The sequence below is a fragment of the Muscardinus avellanarius genome (assembly GCF_963383645.1).
Source record: "Muscardinus avellanarius genome assembly, chromosome: 8".
NCBI lineage: Eukaryota > Metazoa > Chordata > Mammalia > Rodentia > Gliridae > Muscardinus > Muscardinus avellanarius.
The window spans coordinates 10,173,073-10,182,498 of NC_137794.1; positions in this window are offsets into that span (position 1 = coordinate 10,173,073).

Below are 9,426 nucleotides of genomic sequence, written 5' to 3' on the forward strand. Positions count from 1 at the left end.
CGTGCGTGTTAGTGTGAGGACTCGGGGCACAAGCAGAAATACCTCTCTGTCGGAATCCTTCTTTTTAAAAATTTCCCTTTACTGGATTCCAAACGTTGAAAGGGAATTCTATCAAAGTACACAGCACAACAGCAGCGAATTAACTCATAGGAATAACCAAACATTTCCTAAATTGTCACTGGGCAGAAGGTAAGTCGGGGCGAGTGGTGCTCTACGTGTTTCCACCTGAAGACAGGTGAGCATGGCCGCCTCCCAGGCGCCGGGCTGCTTCTGGACGACGTGCTTACCGTGGCCACATGCTTCTTTATATCCCCATACGGATCCGTTGCTATGGAATGTAAGGAAGTGTGTGGTTTTGGCAAGCCCTCTTCGCCAGCCCAGCCCCGGCTGGCAACCTCTTCTTCATCAAGACGCATCGCCAGCACGTGTCTCTGCCCAGTCTCCCCTGGGCCCTCCCCGCCGCCTTCTCTCCTCCTGAGACTTCTCAGGCCAAGGTGTCAGGTCGCTGACAGGTGTCCCCGAGGCCCCTTGTGACTGGCTTCCTGGACCTGGATTCTCTGGCTGCCTCTGGGGAGAGCTCAGGGCCCCCAAGGTTCCACACAGACTCACCCCTCACCCTCCTAACTCTTTCCTGCCTTCATTGACATCATAAAGGATGTTCCTTTAGGACCATCTGCCTGGTCATTGAACACAGAGGGGTTCCCTCCCCACTGGGCCACAGCCCCAGGATGGCTTCATGCGGCCTGGCCCGTGGCTCTGCCTCCTTGGGTTTCATGGTGAGTGTGTGTGCTTGCCATGAGGCCTGGGGCTGCCCGCAGTTTATACCGCGAGTTTCTAAGCAGAAGCACAGAAGGTAACGTCACAGGATTTGACGAGGTGTGCCGACAGGCAGAAGGGCCAGGCACATGGCCACTGAGCAGCACAGGACCAAGACACGGACACGGAGGAGTAAAGGGAGGAAGAGAGAAGATGCCTTCACCCCATAGATGGCTGGAGGAAGTGGTGCCAGCTCGCAGAGGCTGGGCAGAGGCTCCCCCACCCCAGCTGGCAGCAGTGCAGCAACTCCACCCACCTACCCCTTCCAGAAAACAGGCAGTGGTCTCACTGCCTTCAAAAGCACAATCCTTCCTCTTAGCATTGTAGGGACAAAAGGGCCATGGGGGACTTACTAGAGCTGGAAGCCACAGAAAAACACAGAAATAGGTAGCTTTGCATCAGTGATTCTTCAATTCGAGGTGATTTGGGTGCAGAGAGTAAAGAGGCTGCTAAATGTCCCTACAGTGTGCAGTCCTCCCTCCCCAGCAATGAATTAGTCAGCCCCCAGTGTCCATGCGCTAAGATAGAGAAATCCTGCCTTTGCCGGTGATGCTTTCATTAAATAAGGTGTCTGAAGTTGGCATATCATGGCACCTTACATTTTTCAAAGAAAATTACTGCCCATCTTCTACAGGCTTTGGTGTTCATGTTTGTAAAACAGGGGAATACCTCAAGGCTGTGCTCGTCTCCAGTGGCAACTCTCCCCTCCTCTAAGCCAGACCAGCTGTAAACACAGTTCTGTTCGCGTCCAGAGGGTGAAGTTCGCATCACCTGCTCAGAAGTCCGGGTGTGCCGTACGGAATTGTGGGGCTGTGTTGCTATGCAGGGACAGAACAGGGGTGAAAAAGAGAAGTGTGGAGGAACAGTACCTGGAACTAAAATATTAGGCAGAAAGAGGTGTGTCATCCTGCCTGGAGAGCTGGTGGGCTTCTGCCAGCCCTGATTTCAGACACCAGGCTACCCTCATCCTGCCGTTGCTACTCCCTTGCTAAGAAGAGGCTGGGCAGAGGACAGCTGGCCAGCAGTGACCCCAGACACACACCTATGTCATTGGGAGGAGAAGGATGGAGAAGGTAGGATGCTCACGAAGAGGAAGGGAATTGGTACAATATCACCTGCACAGACCATCCCAGAACCACACCATACTTTGTGGTACTTTCTTACTACAACCATCCCGGTGTGGTGTGTGTGTGTGTGTGTGTGTGTGTGTGTGTGTGTGTGTGTGTTTCTGGGGACCGAGCCCAAGGCTTTACCACCGAGCTACATCCCCAGCTGCTCAGTATGCTTTTACCCAGTTGCTATCTCTGAAGTGCTTTGATAGCTGAGATCTCTTACCTATTCCAGCCAGGATTCCCAAGCTGGAATCCTCCTGGCTAGTTAAACCATTTCCAAGTTTTCCGATCAGTGACTTCAACAACTTCAGCAGTGAATGAAAATATGTGCAGCTGAGAGAAGGGAAACAGTCACAAGGCAGACTGCCATTGGAAGCGAAATTCTGGATCTCAAAAGCTGGCCTGTCAGCCGGGCATGGTGATGCAAGCTTGTAATCCCAGCATTTGGGAGGCTGAGATAGGAGGATCGCGGTTCACAGCCAGCCTCAGCTACTACTTAGTGAGGCCCTTTGCAACTCAGTGAGACCCTGTTTGAAAATAAAGAATAAAAAAATAGGGCTGGAGGTGTAGCTCGGAGGTAGAACGCCCCTGGGTTCCATCCTCAGTACTGGGGGAAAAAAAGGCGAATCAGTCTAGACTTTTTCCACATATCTGGACTCAGTGCTTCTTTCCTTCATTGTTGTTAAACCTCGCAACAAGCAGGCAAGTCAGGTGTGATCCTAATTTTACAGGGCAGCAACTAAGATTTAAAGATGTTATGTAAATTCCCCAAAGCAAAAGATCCCGGCAAGCACCAGTGGGATTTGAACCCAGATAACTGGGACCTCACAGCCTCACACTTTCCATGCCACGACACTTAAACTTTATCAGGAAGAAGAAATTGTAAGGGTAGGAAATGCCTAGATCCCTGGGAGAAGGGCAGTTTTCTAGAATCATTCAAATTATCCCCTCTGCCTACCTCTTTCCCCCACCATATCCAATACATTATGAAGATAGCCAGGCCGCCTTTCAGGGGTGTCTTCTTCTTATTCCTCTCCCTTGGTCTCATCTCCCTAAAAATGGGGAGAAGCCAGTGGGTACGGCTGCTGACCTGGTGGTTCTCAACTTCAGCTGCCTGAGAACCACCTGGATGCCAGTTAACAGCACAGGTATCTGCGCCCCGGCCCCACGTGTTTTAGGACTGATAAATGTTACTTTTACTTTGCAAGGTCAGCCTGCAAGTTCTTACACACTGAAATCTAAGCTTCTTTAAAATCCACCCAAATCAAGGATTTCCCCCACTTTCTCTGAAAAACTGTTTAGTCCTTTCTATCCATTTGTCAAACCAAACACCAATGGCTATGGTTGGGAGAATAATTGTAGTGTATTTACATAGTAGAAAACCATAAAGCAATGAAGATTAATAAACCATAGCTACCACATCAATACATCAATATGCATGATTCTGAAAAAAATCATTTTAAGACAGCAAGACCACTCCGGGAGATGGTTGATCTTGGGTGTGGGTTTTATCATGATGTGTCATTATTTACATTTGTGTCACACATATTCCTTTATAAACATATCACATTTGAATTAGAATTTAATTAAAATGTTAGCTACTCAAAGACTATAGAGCTAAAATGTTAAATTTCCTTTTGGAGAGGAGAGAGAATTATGTTACACTGTCATCTTTCACATTCTGTAATTCTATATCATTTTTTGATTGTTTTTTGATGATTCTATTTGAGGAAAAAAATAAAGGTTAAGGAATGGGATAAAGTATGCATGCAAAATACAAATTAAGAATGATTTTCAAAAGCATGGGAGAGGACCTTCCAGGCAATACAAGCTCCTGGACTGACACACACTAATGTTGGTTCTCCTTGTGTTACAGGTTTGAACAAGTGACACTTGGACACGCCAAAGTATCCTCCCACTACAGCCCACAGTCACCTCTCAAGGGAGCCGCCCCCTGCTCTGGCTGGTCAAACGGAACCAAGTCCGTCTTCCTGAGAGGTTTGGTCCCCTTCAACCAGCTACAGCAGGGCTGGCAATGCCCAGACCCTGGAGAGACAGAAGAGATTCACCTGCAGCTGACATCACCTACGCAAGCTGTCCTTGTGAAAATCATTCTAGTTTTGTCATCCTCCTCTCTGCCCCCAACAAGAAAGAAAAGAGGAGCCCCGGAATCAGAAGTGAGCAAGGAGCAGGGCGTGGTGGCACACACCTGTAATCCCAGTACTTAGGAGGCTGAGGCAGGAGGATCGCAGGTTCGCAGCCAGCCTCAGCAACTTAGCGAGATCCTGTTTCAAAATAGAAAATAAAATAGACCTGCGAGTATAGCTCAAAGGTGGAATGCTCTTGAGTTCAATCTCCAGGACAAGAAAGAAAGAAAGAAAGAAAGAAAGAAAGAAAGAAAGAAAGAAAGAAAGAAAGAGGGAGGAGGAAGGAGGAAGGAAGGAAGGAAGGAAGGAAGGAAGGAAGGAAGGAAGGAAGGAAGGGAGCAAAGATGTCATGCTTAGCGCATAGCGCTCCATACCTTCATACCCACAAGCTCTTGACACACACAGTTAGTGATGTGCTGAGCATGGAGTCGTGCTGGCCCTGGGCCAGCCAGGAAAAGGGCATGAGATATCCAAGACAGGGCTCCTGTCCCCTAGGGGCTGGCAGCCCAAACAAAGGCACTGAATTTTATTTATTTACATGTTCAGTAAATAGAGTGCAACTCAAAGGAATTCCTAATGAGAGTGTAGCTAGTTCTAAGACATCATTCCCATTCCCATTGCATATCATCAAGTCTCTACGGATCCATGCTGCCCAGCGTATCTAGTCACTAAGCAATACACACATGCCTTTATTTCCTGCGCTGTAGGATGAGGATGATAATTATGATGACACTGATAATAATAATAATAATAGTTATTATTATTATTATTATTATAACAATAATACCTACCAGACATGACTTTATGTGGAATGAAATGTTAATACATGGAAAGAAGTTAGAAAGCTCTCACTCTTACCTGTTATTAAGGAGAAACCCTTGCTTATCCTCCCCATTTCTATTTCAGGATTTGTATCTGTAATGGTGTACCTAGGAGTGTTTCTGAAGCTTCACCATTACTGTGTAAATATTTTATTTCTAAATTGGATAAATATATGTGTTTGCACACTGTACTCTGACAAATGTGTCACCAGTGGTAGGGGCACGTGGGCCTTAGCTGCTCAGGGAGACCGGGTCTGAATCTTGCCCTTCACTGATTGCCTGTGATACGTCCTCAGTTACACAGCCTCAGTCAACACTGCATATGCTTAGTTTCTTCATCTATAAAAGTTGCAATGAGATTTTTAAAAAGATAATGTCTGTGAGGACCCCTCAAGAAAGAGCAGCTGCTGGAATTTGGCTATTGTAAATAGCAACAGCACAAGGACAATGCTGTGTCCAGAGATAATCGTATCTGGACAGAGAGACCAAATTAACAATAATAGCCAGGCGTGGTGGCGCACGCTTGTAATCCCCACGCTTGGGAGGCAGAGACACGAGGATCGCGCAGTTTCAAACCCAGCCTCGCTGGCTTAAGAGACCCTGTTTCCAAATAAAATATCAAATAGTTCTGGGAGTATAACCCAGAGGTAGAAGGGTTCCATCCCCCGTACCACAAAAAAAAAAAAAGAAGAACTCAAAAAATGAATAATTTAATTACAGGATACACTCTCTGGTGCAAGTTGCTTGGCTTCTCTGGCCGTATGCTTCCTCCTTGATGGAGTAAAAATATCTAGCTTATCGGGTATTCACGGGAATGAAATATTTATTGTAAAGGCCTAACTAAATTGAGTAGATAATAAGTTATCAAGATGTTTTATCCTTGGCAATGTTCCTGAAATGTCCCCAAAACTAATTTAGTGTTCAATAAAATAGTTGTTTAATAAATGATCACCTTGTTTGTTTATCCTAAACACAAACTATAGCATCTTGTAATTTCTGCCTCAACTGTTTTGGCTTAACCAGCCATTGGGGCAGGAATGGCAGGCTTCTCCCGCCTCCCCAGTTTTATGCAGTGATGACCCCCCCCCCAGAAGTGGGCATCTGTCCCAAAAAGTAGAAGCAGACGATGTGGAAACACAGTAGGGCAGCTATCACCTCGGAGACGCTGACACCACAGAAAGGTTAAACCACAAGAAAACAGGGCAGGAACCTAACAGGACAGAGCTTTTCCTTCCAGGAAGGCAGACATCATATAGGGAGAGATTCGATGAACAGTGGGAGAGGTAGAAAATAGGAGAAATAGGAGAGCAAAAAAAAAAGTCACTATCAAGCTATCAAGTGTGGGGTTCGATGGATAAAATTTCTGGTAAAACTGGATAGAACCACACAAGGCTGAAACTAAATAATGGCTTTATCTATGTTAGAAAGAAGCCAACTCACACACACACACACACACACACACACACACAGTTAATATTGGAAGACATCTAGACATTCCCTCACCCACTGGGTGATTGGAGAGACAATTCCGGACCTTCATCAAGACATAGGATGTCTGCCAAGTATTGGAGAACGCGGGGTAAATGTTACCATTAAAGTATCTCTCAACTCTGAGGCCCACTAGATGAACATGGCCGCAGCCACTGCCTTTGTCCAAAGGCAAGAGAGCATACTGGCCCCTCTCTAGGAGGCAACTTCAAATCTCTATGGGAGTTTCATAAAACCAGAAGGGGAGCAAAGGCAGACCAGCCTCCGCTCATCTGTAAAATGACTGACAGGACCCTTAAGAAAATGCATGCTTAAACGTTCTTGATATCTGTGTCTAATGATCCCACAACACGAAACCATGCATTTTAGTAAAAAATCAAGTGAATTAAAGACTCGGGCATCCTGCCCCAAGGCTGACTCGGGCATCCTGCCCCAGGGCTGCTGCTGCTCATCTTCCCACAGACCCTTTTCTGGGCAGAAATCTAGGTTAAGCCACCCAGTGGGCATGTGGTTTTGCTGTTGCTGCGTCCCTCCCTGTGTATTCCTGTATAATCACCATCCCTGTGCCAGTAAGAGCAACACCCGACATCACATCACACGGTCAAACATGATGACACGGGGCAACCTTCTCGATGCATCCCTCCCCCACATCTGGTGAGGTTATCTCTAGTAGGGAGAAAAATTATAGCACAGAAATGCATATGGAGCCCTTCTCCAAGAGGAGGGATGGAAATAATTTGGGGGCCATCTGCCCAGCAGAAATTCAGGCAGAAAAATCCCATTCAGTGCAGTTCATCAATGACTTTGTTTTTGTATTTGGGGTTTTGGGGATTTTTTTCAGGGAAGGTAGTCTACTGGGGATTGAACCCAGGATCATTCTATCTCTGAGCTATACCCTCAGCTCCTTTTATTTTTTATTTTGAAATAAGATCTCGCTAAATTGCTGAAGCTGGCCTCCAACCTGCCATTCTCCTTTCTCGGCCTCCCAAGTACTCGGATAACTTTCATACACCACCACAGTCATTCATCAAAGACTTTGTTTTTGATGGTAATTCCCAGTGGTGGGAAAGCTGTCAGCCTACAATCAGCTCGCCCACTGCTGGGGAGAGCGAATATTGTATATGTTCTTTAGAATACATATTCATCCAGGATGCTCTTACCTTCTCTGCCCCAAATCCTCCCTTCCTTGCTCATTCTTTTTAAAATTACCCTTTTCTCGCTCCACACACCAGGCTTCTACAAGAAGCTTTCACTCCTATGCGCCACTGTCTAATCTAAACAAACCCAGTGAGGAGTCTGGACTTGCAGTCCAAAAATAAGGAGTAGATTTCCTTGGAGAGCTAACATGAAAATACATGAAGCTCCACAGTTATTCCCAGTATTCATCACCAGTGTTCAGTAGGAGAGAATAATTAGCCAATTACATTAAAAAACAAAGAGAGAAGAGATACAGAGTACTGGAAGTATTTAAGCCCCAGCCCCAGTTATCCCCAAAGCCCAGTTCCCGTGTCTGTATCCCTTTTTACCTAACGCATTTAATACTGACATTCTATCGCTTTGCAACCAGAGGATCCTAATTCGTGCAGTATCAACCACAGCCATACCTTTGACACTTAAGAGTTCATCTGAAGACATATTGTTAAGTCACAAAAGCAAACTAATATGATTTATTTTTGTTCATAGGAACAAAAGTCAGTAGTAAATATTTCTAGACAGCAAATTTTTGAAGAAAGACTGAATTTTGCCTCATCGGCATGTATTGCTAATAAGTAGTAGAGATTTTTATTGTTATGTATATTTTATTTTTCAAAATTATACATACAGAAGGTTTGAATATCTAAAAGTTATAATGAAAAATAGTAGCCCTCTGCCCCTCCCCTAATTTCCACTGCTCAGGGGCATTCATATTCAATACAGTAAGGCTGGGGGTATAACCTGGTGCTGGAGCATTTACCTACCATGCCTGAGGCCCTGAGTTCAATCCACAGCACTGCAAAAAAATGATAAAAAGTAGAATATTTAAGAAGCAAATGCAGATCATTATTGAAAATGTAGTTTGGAAATTTCTATAATCAACCCTCTCATCATTCTGGCTATGCATATGACCTTTCTTAGAGTAAAAGACAGGGCTAAATTCTGAACTGACTCCCCTATGCAGTGTCCCCTCTCCCCAAATTCCTTCAGGCATGAGATGGGGGGTATGTAAAGTGGTGGATGAGGGCACTACAAAATCTATTCCATCCAAGACCCAACACAAACGCTACTCCACCCATCCCGTGTTCAAGGAAAGAAGCCCCACACATATTCTTAACAGAACCTTGCTTCTGAGAAGTCTCTTTTATCCCCCATAAAAAGCCCCCTACTGCTGCACAAACCCATTTCCTCTTGAGTTTTTCTCTAGAGAAAACTAATAATAGCTACGTTTTTATCTACCCCAAATAAATTTCAGTTCTTTTTTTCCTAGATAGCCAATAAGTAGGTCTCGTGTACTTAGAGTTTTCAAATGGAATAACAGAAGTTTTTGTTCTCTTAATAGGAAAAAAGGTATATTATAACTAAAAGTATACTTGTGGAACTATAGTTCAAAAATACAGAAGCACATGTTCACCCACCCCAAATTCCACAGCTTGACTTGAGAAGCCATGTCCTAATAATTTATTCGCAAAAATAATTAAATCATTCTACAGACAGATGAGTCAGAGTTCTCCGGTGAAAGAGAAGCAAGAAGTGTGTGTGTGTGTGTGTGTGTGTGTGTGTGTGTAAGTAATTGGCTCACATAATTATGGATGTTGACAAGTTCCAACAGAAGATAAATAAAAATTTGGAGACCCAGTCCAAAGTGAGCCATGCAGGATTCTCTGACTCCCAGGATCATCCTTCTCGCTCTACTCAGGCCTCTGACTGGCTGGAGGAGACCACCCACGGTATGGAGGGCATATACTTTAAGGAGTTTACCCACCTAAGTGCCGATCTCATCCCTCACACAAACATCCAGAACAATGTTTGACCACATATATCTGAGCACCTCCCCAACCTCATCTG